Genomic DNA, 14,342 nt, shown 5'->3' on the forward strand with positions numbered 1-14,342 from the left:
TACTGCTCTTATAATCAAGGAAATATTTGTTTTCATCGACTATGAAGTAAAACATCAATAAAAGCTATATAAGGGCGATAAAAAGCATGGATACAGTGAAATATTATTTAACTGACCTGACCTGACCTGATGGTTTAATTAGGTACTGCTCTTATAATCAAGGAAATATTTGTTTTCATCGACTATGAATTAAAACGTCAATAAAAGCTATATAGGCGCGCTAAAAAGTATGGATACAGTGAAATATTAACTGACCTGACCTGACCTGATGGTTTAATTAGGTACTGCTCTTATAATCAAGGAAATATTTGTTTTTATTGGATATGAACTAAAACATCAATAAAAGCTATATAGGGGCGCTAAAAAGTATGGATACAGTGAAATATTATTTAACTGACCTGACCTGACCTGATGGTTTAATTAGGTACTGCTCTTATAATCAAAGAAATATTTGTTTTTATTGGATATGAACTAAAACGTCAATAAAAGCTATACAGGGGGGTTAAAAGTATGGATACAGTTAAATAGTATTTAACTGACTTGACCTGACCTGACCTGTTCTGATGGTTTAATTAGGTACTGCTCTTATAATCAAGGAAATATTTGTTTTCATCGAATATGAATTAAAACGTCAATAAAAGCAATATAGGCGCGCTAAAAAGTATGGATACAGTGAAATATTATTTAACTGACCTGACTGACCTGATGGTTTAATTAGGTACTGCTTTTATAATCAAGGAAATATTTGTTTTCATCTAATATGAATTAAAACGTCAATAAAAGCTATATAGGGGCGCTAAAAAGTATGGATACTGTGAAATATTATTTAACTGACCTGACCTGACCTGATAGTTTAATTAGGTACTGCTCTTATAATCAAGGAAATATTTGTTTTTATCGGATATGAACTAAAACGTCAATAAAAGCTATACAGGGGCGCTAAAAAGTATGGATACAGTTAAATATTATAAAAACTATTCATCAAAACTTATTGAAATTTGGTATAAGCTTAAGAGTATATAAATTCCATCGTTCCAAATGTTTATCAAATTTCTGTTTCTATTTGTTTTGAGAATACGAAGCGAACTTGATTTTTTTAAATGGCAAGAAGGGTTAAATTTTGTATTTTCAAGAGGAGAATTTTTTTCTATGGTGTAACAGATGCATACCTTAGTTTAATCGAAACTTAAAAAAATATCAAAAAATTAAAATTGTGTTAGGTCTGGAAATGTTGTCTTTATCTTTGCCTATTTACTTCTTTACCGGAACTTTGACCAAAAAATAATCTTGGCTTTTATACGCTCAGTTTTACTTAAATGTACTATTGTTAAACTAATTATTGCACACAAGATTAATTTTTGGCTAATATACAAGTGATAGACCGCCAACTTTTCCAGAATTCCAGAATTAAATTTTTTAATTTTATTTTTTACGTTTTAATAAAATTAAAGGTATCACTGAATTAAAAAAAACGCTTTTTTAAAATCATTAAAGACCCTCCGTGTTATTAAAAAAATCAAGTTAGTCTTGTATTTTCAAAATAAACGATGACCGAATTTAAAAACACTTAGCTGTTTCCCAATTTCAAGGTGCTCTATTAAACCGTTCTGAAAATATTTAGCTGTATCCAGACTTTTTAGAGACCCTGTATAATTTCGATCGGGAATGGATACAGAAAAGAGTAAAATGTGAAGCTTTACTGGATTTGACATTTTATGAAAAATTATGAAAATGTCCACTGTAATTAAGTGAACCACTGTGTCTGTGTTAAGCAGATTTGCACAAGGCGACAGATTTTTCTCTTCCATAAAAGTGAATAAATGCTTGAAAATATAACAAATGGTGAAAGTCGAAAACTGGGCACCAAATTAATAGAATGCTCGCCGCTTAATTTGTTAAGTAATATAATTAAGGCTAATGTACATTGTAATAAAACGCGTTTCAAGGTTGTGGCTAATAAATTAGTAGAAAAAGCGTTGTTTTCGAGCTATTTGTATTGGTCATAAACAAATTCTTACAAGAGGAATAAATTAGTAAAAAATTGATGTAAAATTGCAAAGAGGCGAATGTGTTTTGATTGGTCATTTTGTAATTCAATTAAAATTTGTCCCGGAGGCGTAATTTTTTGTCCGCTGAATTTGTAAATAGAAGAGCTTAATAATTGTACGTTAGAGTATCTGAAAAATGCTTGCGATAAAGTAATTTACATGCAAAAGTAATAAACGATTTCATCATTTTCTCATTACAGTCAATAATGGCCAGTGATGTATAACAACTTTTTTTCGTCAATAAAACGTAAAAAGATGAATGTAATGGGCCGCTTTCATTAGTATAAAATCGATTAAATTACTTGAGAAAAGTCGAGATTTTTTTCAAAATGCACGTGCTTATTTTACGAAGAAGCTTCTCGGATATTTATGAATATTATGTTGACCTCAAACCGACATGTAACTGAATCAGATCTTATCAGCTTTATGTCTCTAACACAAATTACGTGAAATGTGTAAATGGTTTAAAATAGCCACTTCTGACCCTTGTGTAACAAGTTCCACTCTCGGCGTACTGAGAAAATAAGGCAAACTGTAATTATACTATTATTTATGGTATTATTTTGATGACAGCTTGTGAAACAATGTGACGCATGCAGCGGTTCACACCGACAGCCCCCGAATTTTCCAAAATCGCCTCTTGCTTGATTGATTTATGAAGACTTGAGCAGATAAGCATGGAAAGTGAACTGAAACGAAATAAATAGAGGAGTTGCAACAAAATATCATGCAGTTTAAACACGCAACGCATGAATGTAAATCGGTCTTGTTTACCATATGTTCATTGTAATATATTTTATAGTTTTAGAAACTATAACATGAAAGTTTGTTTTATAGAGGTTCGGTTGGTAATTTCTTGCTATTGTCTTGGTATAAATTCGGAGTTATTACATGGTAAAGACATGCTAACGAAGCTATTAGAGAGATTAGAGACCCGCATTGAAAAATCCCAGATGGATGCGGTCGAAAAACAATCAATTTCTCTAGCTGCGATAAATTTAAACGAAATGCGAAGGTGATCAATTTAAATTTAAATCGTCCGAGATCATTTAATTATGGTCGTGGCGTGATTAAACTATTGCACATTCCTCTATCTTTCGATCCATATATCAGTATTGGCAATGATATATAGCACACTCAGATGCCATAAATATGATATAGATATTACTGCGGTGCGAGTCTTTTTATTAAATTTGTTGTAATGAGCAATAATAATTCGTGCAAATGATTAGTTGTTCTATTTTGACAGCGGACAAAGATTAATATTTTCCTTCGGTTGTAACAATGTCCAGATTATCAAGATTTAGGCTAGGTGGCAGGATCCGATGACAATTTACTGTATACGTACCTGTGTCGTGGAATTTTACTCGACAGCCATCATAAATAATTTCGTATAAAGGATTTTCAAACTTTAACGATCGTCTAAATTATTGCGCACTTTTTTGCAGTGAAACTGCAAAACTAATAACAACTCCATATTCTAACCGCAACCACTTGGAAATGTTTCAAGATGTCTTAATCATTAATAAACGTCGTTACTGAATTATGTGAATTACATCCATTACATAAATATTTTCGTGCAACTCTATTTAGCACCAGTGCATTTCATATTTTCAACAACAGATTAGCAGCTGTTCATTCGTAACTGATCAGTTTATTTGCCTCAACAAAACATCTAATGGATGTAATGGTAGCCACAATTATCTTCGTTATTTTCTTTAACTGCAATTACTTCCACATACATATTTATTAATAAAGGGAAAACAAAATTCGCTATTTCATAACTCTGCATCAACTTGCTAAACAATTTCTTACGCGCAGCCAATTCCCAATCGTCTAATTATTACTGTTATCACTGCATTATAAAAAAGTATATGTCAAAAACTAATAATCATAATCACACATAATTAAGTTTGCTTTTAAATACTACATAATAATTAATTAACTTTAACAACTAAAAATGAATAGCCATTTTTTAAATAATCAATGATATTTTATCTAAAATGATAAATTACGTAATTGGAAAGCTCCTGGAACTGATACAGTTAAAAATTTTGATTGAAACACTTTACTTTAACAATTCTATTGAAAACCAAAGTTCCTTGAAACCAAAAGATTTAAATATTTAACATTGTTACTTAGGTATTGTCTTTGACAATTTATAAAATAATAAACAAATGTTGTATTAACGGGTGATTCGGTTGTTAAAGAGATCTTATTATACAGAGTGATCTAGCTCTGATTCTGTAGCCGTTATTACTAATATTATTAGTAAAATTGGATTTTTAATATTTTGTAGATGTACAACGCATTTTAGGAAAATAATTTTTAAAATACAGTGTCCCAACAAAAATATGGCGTCATAATAATAATTTTTAATTAGCACATTATTATTTTGTGCTCTCTTTTAGCTTCTTGCATTAAAAAAATCAAATCGGTTTAGGTATTATTGTTAAAAAAATAAAAACAAAAAATCGGTTTTACATCTGTAGTTTTAAAAATTAATAAAAAATACAAAAAATCTCTTTTGACAACATTATGTCTAGGTAAGTGTTAAACAATGTCTAACAGACTTATTATTAATTAAATTGACTGAACTGATCTGAATTACTACAGATCGGTCACAATTTACTCCCAATCTTTTATAACTTTGGAGCTTTTTACTTTGGTAATTTTAAATGGAAACCTTTGTTTATTTTTTACATTATTCGTTGAGGAATTAGAAAACAAAAATTTTTTCTTATTACGATCCTAACGTAAATCCTAATACATTTAGAGTTATTTTTTTAAATCTGTTTTATCAACTAAGTTTTTTAATAGATAAAAGTCGAAGGTGGCTTCAACCCTGTTTATTTTTATATCAATCGATGCCGAATTAAAAAACAAAACATTTTTGTGAAAACAAAATCCTGAAACATTCGGAGTTATTTGTTAAAAACTCGTTAAATCTTTTTTGGTTTTTATTTTTAACGGTAAACCTTCAACCGATTTGAATTTTTTAGGGATATATAAGAAGCTAAAAGAGTATCCTAATCAGGACAAAAAACTAATAACATGCCATAAAAAATGTTATTATGACGTCATATTCTTTTGGGACACTTTGTATAATCAAAAATATTTTCCTGAAATGCGTCCTAATTAAAATCCAAATTTAATAATAACTGAGCTACAGAAGACACGATCTAGGCTAGGCCAGCCTGTAGATATAGTAATAAGCAAAAAAAATAAAAGAAATACATATGCTGCTTTTATAGATTATAAAAGAGCTAGGACTGGTTAACTGGTTAACTGAGCTTTTAAAAACACATAAAATACATCCATTTTTTTAAATTATATTATGAACATTAAATTTAAATCTTAAAGACAAAAGTTAAAAAAAATCTAATTAAAATAAAAGAGGGTATTTTTTAGGGAGATATTTGGTTTTGTTTAGCGATAAATACCGGTTGTGATATTTTTCTTCTGATTATGGTTTTAATTGAAAAAATAAAGTTAAATCATCTAATCATATATGCATGATATTAAATCATAAGTATACTGCAACAGAAAAACAAAGAAAATTGCTAAAATTAACTCTTTTTTTAAATATTGGTATGTTATTTGGAGTAGATAAATGCAAAATTAAAAAAATGTGGCTCAGCTCTACTCTCTGGTATTATCTTTAATAGTTTCAAACATTGTTAGTTAGAGAAAAAGTTTAGAGGAGAGATTGTCTTTCACTTGTTATTAATATTTAAGACAGGATCAGAGTTTGTGTTGTTTTGGCAAATTTTAGCGTTGGCTTCGTGTTTTGCGTGACTATTGCACTTTGTATTTTGAAGTCGAGATTTGCAGTTTTACCGTTTCGGCAGCGTCTTTGTGGCTGCCGCTCCTGAATAATTTAATGCAAATACGATCATAAATTTGAATTACACAGATATCAAGTGGATATAATGGCGTAGCGAATATATTGGCATATGAAACAAAACTTGTTATTTCTGTTTTCAAGTCTTAATGTTTGAATGAAGCTGAGCTACTTATAATAATTCAGGGTAATTAATAACGCACGTACAGAAGTTGCCACATACTGATTTTGATTGGTTATTACTTTATGACCGGATGTGGATGTTACATAGTGTAAACTATACATCGTTATTTACACGAGTGTAACATGAACATGCGACATTAAAATAATTATTATAAATGGTGATGGGTGTAAAAATTTTAATCAAATTTTAGATGTGGGAATAATGTAGCGTTTGCTAGAATCGAGTATCGAATCTATCAGCTTAATAGGCAATAACGCCCACATTTTCGATTTATGGAGAGATGCGTGTGTGCGTGTGTATCTATATTTCTCACGATTTCAGACTATTCATTAATATATCTCATGCTACCAGTACATAAATTAATCATTTTTACAACGACTTCATTGATTTAGTGATAGCCCTGTATAAAAGTTCGCTTACACTATTAAAACTATCATTTAGAGTCGTTCCTTACTTGGTGTGTTAATAACATACATCATATAAATTATACACAGTACACAAAGACTTCTGTTCCGGATATTCAATTGACCAATGCTCTGAGCGACACTGCCTCAAATAATTTATCAGTTTTTTACACAACATGTCGTACACGTAAAATATTATGATAATAAATATGATTTTAACATAACGTTTCCACTTTACTGTTATTATGACCAACGCCATCCTGAATGTACTAGTCCTACTTCCAAAATAACGCTTCAAACACTAAATATCAAAATTTTATTTTTATTGCACATTCTACTTTCTACGCCCAAACTCGCAAAAAACGCATTTTATAAATGCTATAGCAAGAGTTATGTCGTTCGTACAACGCAAATTGTGTAATGTTAAATTACAGGTGAATAATAACAATAATTTGTTTTATGGTAACCAGTTATTCGATAAACAATCAGCAAACTAACTGTCTCATATCACAAATATTTATTACACTATTAATTATTTCTTGCTTTTAGTCATAGTTTTTGCCAGTCGTTTATGGCTCAGGAACGGTATTTTTGAAAAAAAGTCAAAAGGTGTAAAGGCCAGACTCAAACCGCGGGCTGCCGTATGTGAATTAGATGTTGCAATTTTGTGATTTAGTTATGAATAAACTTTATTTGTGTACTGTAATTTTGGTGTTATAGTGCTACACTGCTTGTGTAATGTTGGTAATTTTGAAAGTGTATCACACTGCAAATTTTGAACGACAACCCACAACCCATCCGATAACAGGGGCGCCTGACCTCTACAAAAGACAATCAACATAATTGATATATATACCTACCCCCGAACTTGACACAGTAGTGAGATGTAATTGACAGCAGTAATCCAAATGTGGGAAAAATAATTTATTTTTAATTAAAATTATATTTTTATTCATTAAATCCCAAATAAAATATAAAATTTGACAATAATTTTTTATGGTGCAATGCAATTTTGAGGTTATGTTACATACCCTTAATTAAATTAACTTTTATTCAATTAAAGGCTCAAAGCTTTGACAGGTAGGACCATTTCCTAGGTGCATTCATAATACGTAATTTTTACTTTTTCTAGTTTTTTTATTGGTACAAATTAAATGCACAGTAAAATAATAAATGTACAGTAAAAATAATAAATGCACAGTAAAAATAATAGATGCAAAGTAAAAATAATAAATGAGCAGTAAATAGTAGCATTTCAAAACTAGAGAGTCTAGAATCCCACATTTTGAGTTTTACATTTTCGAGTTAAACCGTTCAGAGGGTATCTTTACTGTTAGTTCACTGGGCTGAAACTCCAGTCTGAAGGCTAGCTACTGAGCGTTTATTATTTAAACTGTGCAAATTAAAATTAGATTACTAAATATATTATATTTTACCTACTGATCACTTTTAGTTTTTACTGTCCAAAAATTAATTAAAAAAATTTTTTTTAATTAAATACTAATCATTTATTATTTTTTGCTGATCAAAATCGAGTTTATTACTGATCGCTTTATTACTACCCTTTTTTATATTTTCTATTTCGAGAACGCTAGGTACAGTCACTAAACATGAAAATGACGCGTTTATGTCACCCTGTGGATTGACATGATTGAAAATTTTTTCGGGAGATTTCGCCAGAGAAGACCACAAAAGCATCAAGTTAACTTCAGCACTACATAATTCTTCTCTTCTTCAAGTGTTTTAGCAGTTTTTCCAACTTTTCCAACCAGAATCTCGCAAAACCACCAAAATATGCCGAAATTGGAATTATTTTGTTTTTTTTTTGAGATTTGAAGAACATTTTCTTAAAGATTAAATAAAACTTTTTAAATTGATTTTGCTAACACTAGCTGGAAAATCACGAAAGTTGATCGAAATTAATGTTATTTTTTATCTACGCACGCGTTTTAGTGCGTTTGAACTTTTTTTCCAAGGTCATGAAAAACCGTTTGTTTTAAAAATATATATTTTCATATTTTCAAGCAAGTAAACACGGTGTTTGAACTTATATTCACAAATTCTTCGAAAAAAGTGAATTCTATCGAATTTTTAAACACGATTTTGAGATAAGAACTAAGTTTTTTTTAGCAAAATTTTGCTGTAAGTAGGTGAACATTAGCTTGTTTCAACAAGTCATAGAATTGTACAAGGACTTTTTAAGCAATTAATCACGTCTTAGAGCTAAAATTTCAGTATTTTTCCACAGAAGAGATGGAAAAAATTTTTTTGAGACGGTAACACAATAACTTTTTTCTCTTGAAAATTTCTCTGAAATCGACAAATCTGATCGAAATTTATGTTAAGTTTATCTTATTCTAGTCATTTAGTTCGTTTCTGAACCTGAAATTTATTTATTTTGTATGATTTTATTAAAACACAAACACGTTTCAAAATCAAAAACTAAAATAAAACTGATGTTACTTACATGTTTGTCTCGATTTAGGTTGTTTTTGAGTAAAATTTCGTCAAGAAAACTGAAAAATGACCATTTTCCATACCCGTTATGTTTAATTAATTGGATGTACGTTGAATTACTGCTTGCAACGGACGGTTAATTCCACATAAAAATAGTTGTTTGTTAAAAAGTAATACTTATTTATAATTCCTGCTGTCAGCCAAGTAGTAAAAAAGATATACACAACTGGCAAAACCGTATCAAGTAACATAAAATATTGACACTAAAGTTTGAAAATATGTTAAACAGTTTTTTAATCTAACACTAAATAAACAATGTTTCAATTTTTATCGCAATAATGTTGGCGTGTGTTTTTGGGTGTGGCGGGGTATTTTTAACACCTTAATTGTTAATTAATTTGTCGAAAACAGTAAATTAATTCCGAATTAATTAAACCCTGAGTTGGAGTGAGTAATAAAAAATTAATAAATTTATGTATTTTGAGAGCATGTTTTAACGACTCTAGCAAGTGATATTTTTATAATTTTTTCTAGTTTCGAAGTTAGTTTCTGCGGTATGTTCTATATATGGCTGTAAGGTTCATTAAAAATGAAAAAATCGCGACTAATAATAAACTTAAAATAGAAGTGAAAATAAACGATAATCCACGTGATCTTTTTAGAAATAATCTGGCGGTTAAACCGGCTCTGTTTACATATTTAGTAGGAAAATAATGAGCGAATTTTCCATTTTTCCAGCAGGCAAATCAATCTTTATTTTGAATTATCTGCGTCTTCAAACGCCATTTTTTAGCATATTTTTCTAGGTGAAGAAATAATGATGCACGGTTGAGCTGATTGATATATGATGCATTTCTGTAATAATTTATTTAATGAATGTTGTTTACTCAACGAATGCTGCCGAATAAAGTGACACCAGGTGGTGTCGTAAATTTTTCCGACGAGTTTCTAATTTTTGGGGTTATTTATTGTGCATTGATAGACGTGATCGCGTTATTTAGTTTATATGTAACTGGATCGCGCCTATAAAACCGTCATCAACATAAAATCAGATAATTAGCCAGAAGGGGCGATCGAAAATATTCGGATAAGAATCTGAATTCGATCAAATTGCAAAATGGAATGCCGAAAAGTAGCGATGTTGCCAAAGTGGCTGTTGCAGAGTTCAGGCATGTTCCCGCCTACTTTTTACTTATATCTGAGCTCATTACGGCCCATTTGTATGCCGGTATCGTTGGGTGCTTATATGGATAGAAGCAGCCATCGTATGTCCACTGGCTTTTTTACCATGGTCTATTTCCGCTAAAGATATTTCAAATGGATACGCTCCGGCTGACAATACGATTTATTGTTTTATGACTGATTGTAAGTAATGTCTATGTGCGATTAAAATGTATTCGATGGAATTGTTCTTTCGATATATAACACAGACCGATCGCCAGATCTTAACGACCATTCAAGCACATTTCTTCGCCGTCGCGAATCGACCATAAATCACGAATATCTATTACACTTTCAGAGCGCGACTTTTTCCAAATTAAAAAAACAAACCCAAGCACTCACACCACGCGTTGCCCACTTTTGACACCAAACGCGCACCATTCAGCCAAATTGGACAAAAATAACTAACAAGAAAAATTCAGACAACTAGGTCTACAAAAATAGTGTCTAAAAAATTCGGCAGTTTCCTGTTCGTTTTGTTAATCTGTCTTCTCCCATGGTATTTCTTAAACACTTTTTAACATGTTTTAACACTGAATAACATCTTTCAATTAACGGTAAAGTTGTAAAATATATAACCGATTGTCTGACCAAAACATGAGATGATTGCTTGCTAAAAGCAAAACTATTTTTCAAAAGGATTTTTGAAAATAATTGCGCAAAATAACACTGAACAGTTTTGTAGTTTTTCAAACTTTCGCGACAAGTATTATGTGTAAAAGAGGTGATATCTTTTGGGTACTTGTACTAAATAGTTTTATGTTAAAAACGTGCTAACATAACGCAAAAATTGTTGATCTAATTTATTGATTCTTCTATCCAGCTTAGCAATATATTTTTTTAAAACTCGTCGGATTTTATCTTAATAATCAACGCTAAAAAATTAAAGTTTTGCTACACATTTTTAAACTAGTTGCAATATTTTCATCCAAGGGTTTATAATCTTTCTAACTTTTTGTTTACCAAGTCAGATATTCTTAATCTAGGATTTGCATTTACCTCTTTCCACTCTTTTTGTAAAGACACCCTCGCGATTCAAAGAGTATTATCTGTTTAAAGACCAAATAAAACATCTAAATTATAGTCTTTACGTCTTTAAATGTACGCATTAGCTCTATCATATCGAAAAGATCTGTGGCTGCAGTTTTAGGAGTGTCATTATTTTTGATCGTGACTGTACCCATCATCAAGTAATTAAAAAAAAATTCAAGAATATGTTTTTTTGAAATTCTATTTACTTTTCGAGTTAGTTACCTATTAATTTTTTTTTAATGGCACACCTTACTACGGCAATTTTTTTGGTCTAAAAATGACTTCTAATTTAAAAATATTGCTTTTAAATCAGTTAAAGTTGTGTTCCAACTTCCAAACTCATTACCAAGATTTCCGGAACTTGATCGAATTTCATTCGTCAAATTTTTCGCCACCGTGACCCAAAACTACTAGTTGTTTATTCAACGAGATTGGGTGTAAATAGGACGTTTTATGAACCGATTTACACGAAAACGAGTTGAATACAACATTTTATTTTTCGGATTAGATTCAACAAGGCTTAAAGTTGCTTAAATAGAGAAATGCCAAACAGTTGTCAAAACTGCCTTACGCAAGAGCAAAACCTGAAATTGTGACAGTGTCGAGAAATACAAGATATAGTAAAGCTAAAAAAATTTCCAAAACTCTTCAAAATTATCAGAAATAGCACAAAAAAACGTTTTTAACATAAAACTGTCAAATTAGTAAATAGGCTCTAAAAACATTGCTTTATTTGAAACAGAAAAGCTTAATTTGCCGATGTCGACAAAAAATGTACGCTGCTTATTAAAAAAACAAATTAGCAAAATGCTAAAAATCTGAACTGTAGTAATTTTTGACAAAAATTATTACATCAAAAAAGTACAGGATTTTTTAAATTACAATTAATAACAGCTTCACTTTATAAATTTTATTGTCACAACTAAATTAACTATCAATAATTGTCTGGATAATCATTCATTTTTTCTGTTAAATCTTTCAACCTCGTTCCCATGAACCCTTGCATTCCTAAACTATATGACCTCTCCAAAATCCATAAAAAAGATGTCCCGATTAGACCTGTAGTTTTTAAACCATTTTTTACCATTTTACCATTTTTAAAAATCTCTCAAAAACCCTCTAGATAATAAAACCAAACATGTAAAAGTTAATGACAATCAATTTTTAGTTTCTCTTGACGGTTCTAATTTATTTACTTCCATCCCTTCTAAGGATAGCATTAAAATTTTGAAATCCTTAGTTTATTTTATCCAACCTCTCTTTTCAACACGCAAGCAATTTATTCCTTCTAACGCAGTTAGTCATTGACCATATTTTTTGTTTTTAATTATCAAATTTTCTTTCAAACTACAGGCCTACCCGTGGCTAGTCCTTTATCCTCATTTTTAGGAGAAAATTTTATGAATTCACTCAAAAACGCACTCTACAATTCCAATCTATTTTTTAAACACATTGCCTTTTGGTACACTTACGTTGGTGACATTGTTTTTCTCTTTAAAGGCACTGGGAAGGTAGTGATGAATTTTTAACCGTTTTTAAGGCCTTACATCCCAACATAAAATTTACTTGCTGGTTAGAGTCAGATAAACAGTTACCATTTTTAATTTAAAATTTAATCTAAAATCTAAAATTTAATTTAAATCTCCCGTTAGTCAAAAACAACAACAGTCATTAGCTTTTTACCTTTTACACATCACTCGTATAAATTAGCATTTTTTCATTTATTATTCCTCCGGCTTTTTGACATCCCTGTTGTTCTAAATAATGGTTTTCATTTTAAAATTATTAATAACCCTTATTCTAAATACTTTCAAAAATTCAAATTTTCTAAAATATTGGGCTAAAATAAAAAATAAGGCATTTTTCGATTCAATTTAGTAATTTTTTGGCTGATTCTGGAAAGATTTTGCAGAATAATTGCTCAAAAAACGAGTTAGAACCCCTGAAAAAAGCGAAACTAAATATCATTTTGATTTTTTGGCTTATTTTTGACGAATTTCTCAAAATAATGAGTTTCTAATTAACATGTTAAAACAGTTAAGTAAAGGAAAAAATATAGCCATTTTTGTTCATTGTTTTTTTATTATTTCGTCTTAATTTTTATTTTAGTAATGATAATGACTGTCTGTATTTAGAATTCAAACCGAACTGCCTCTAATTTTATGAGAGAACTTCCTCAAATAAGTGGGTTTCTAACTCAACATCACATAATTTTTGAGTAGGTATTTACCGGGTTTCCCGCTCGTAAACAAGTCAGCTACGATCTAGTTTTTAGGAAATTTATAAAGTAATTGATTTCCTTACTCAAAAGACCAAAATAATGCCCAAAAACCTGACATCAATAATAAACAATTTTTTGTTGATTTGAGGGTACAAGACGACTTATACAGAGTGTTTGCCTAAATCCACCTGTACGTGAAACCAGATTTTTGCATACAGAATAAGAACCAGTCTCCTGTAACTCCAAAATGCCATTTGCGCGACCCTTTCTAAAAAAGCCACTGTACTGGTACAGGTGTAAGAATGTAAAAAAGTGTATAATTTAATAATAATTTAATTTGAATCTTGACAGAAACCGTGGAAGTGTGGGTTTAGCAGAATAATTTGGCAAAATGGTGGAATTTAAATGGTATTTGTAACCGTATTCTTCAATCATCTTTGCATAAAGGTCGTCCCACCCGAAAATCGTCTCAAGTTCGTGGAAGGTGTTGACATTTCGCTTGATATCGGATTACTTCGAAGGGCAAAATATGATTTTGTGCGTTTAAGTTTTATATAAATCTGGTGTCATCTTTTATGACGCGGATCATTAAAGTTGCAGTTAAAACAAGTAAAAGGAACGGACTGAAATATTATACATTGTAAACAAGGCCCATTTTAAGAAATTATAGACATTTGCCTCATTGAATAAGTCATAAAATAGAGAAAATGTGTTGCAAATGCTACAAATGTACGGTACTATCGGGGTAATTTATGTAGCAGTACCATCACTGATATTTAATTATAATTACACGTACATGCTCTATGGATAATTAAATTTTATTCACACTTACGATTGAAATGAATTTATTAAAGGTGAAACGCCTACCTGCGCCATTACATGACGTCACAACTACCAGAATTTATCCCTCCGAAGATTTTCTTCGGTTTAA

This window comes from Tribolium castaneum, chromosome 10 (genome assembly GCF_031307605.1).
Source record: "Tribolium castaneum strain GA2 chromosome 10, icTriCast1.1, whole genome shotgun sequence".
In the NCBI taxonomy this organism is placed as follows: domain Eukaryota; kingdom Metazoa; phylum Arthropoda; class Insecta; order Coleoptera; family Tenebrionidae; genus Tribolium; species Tribolium castaneum.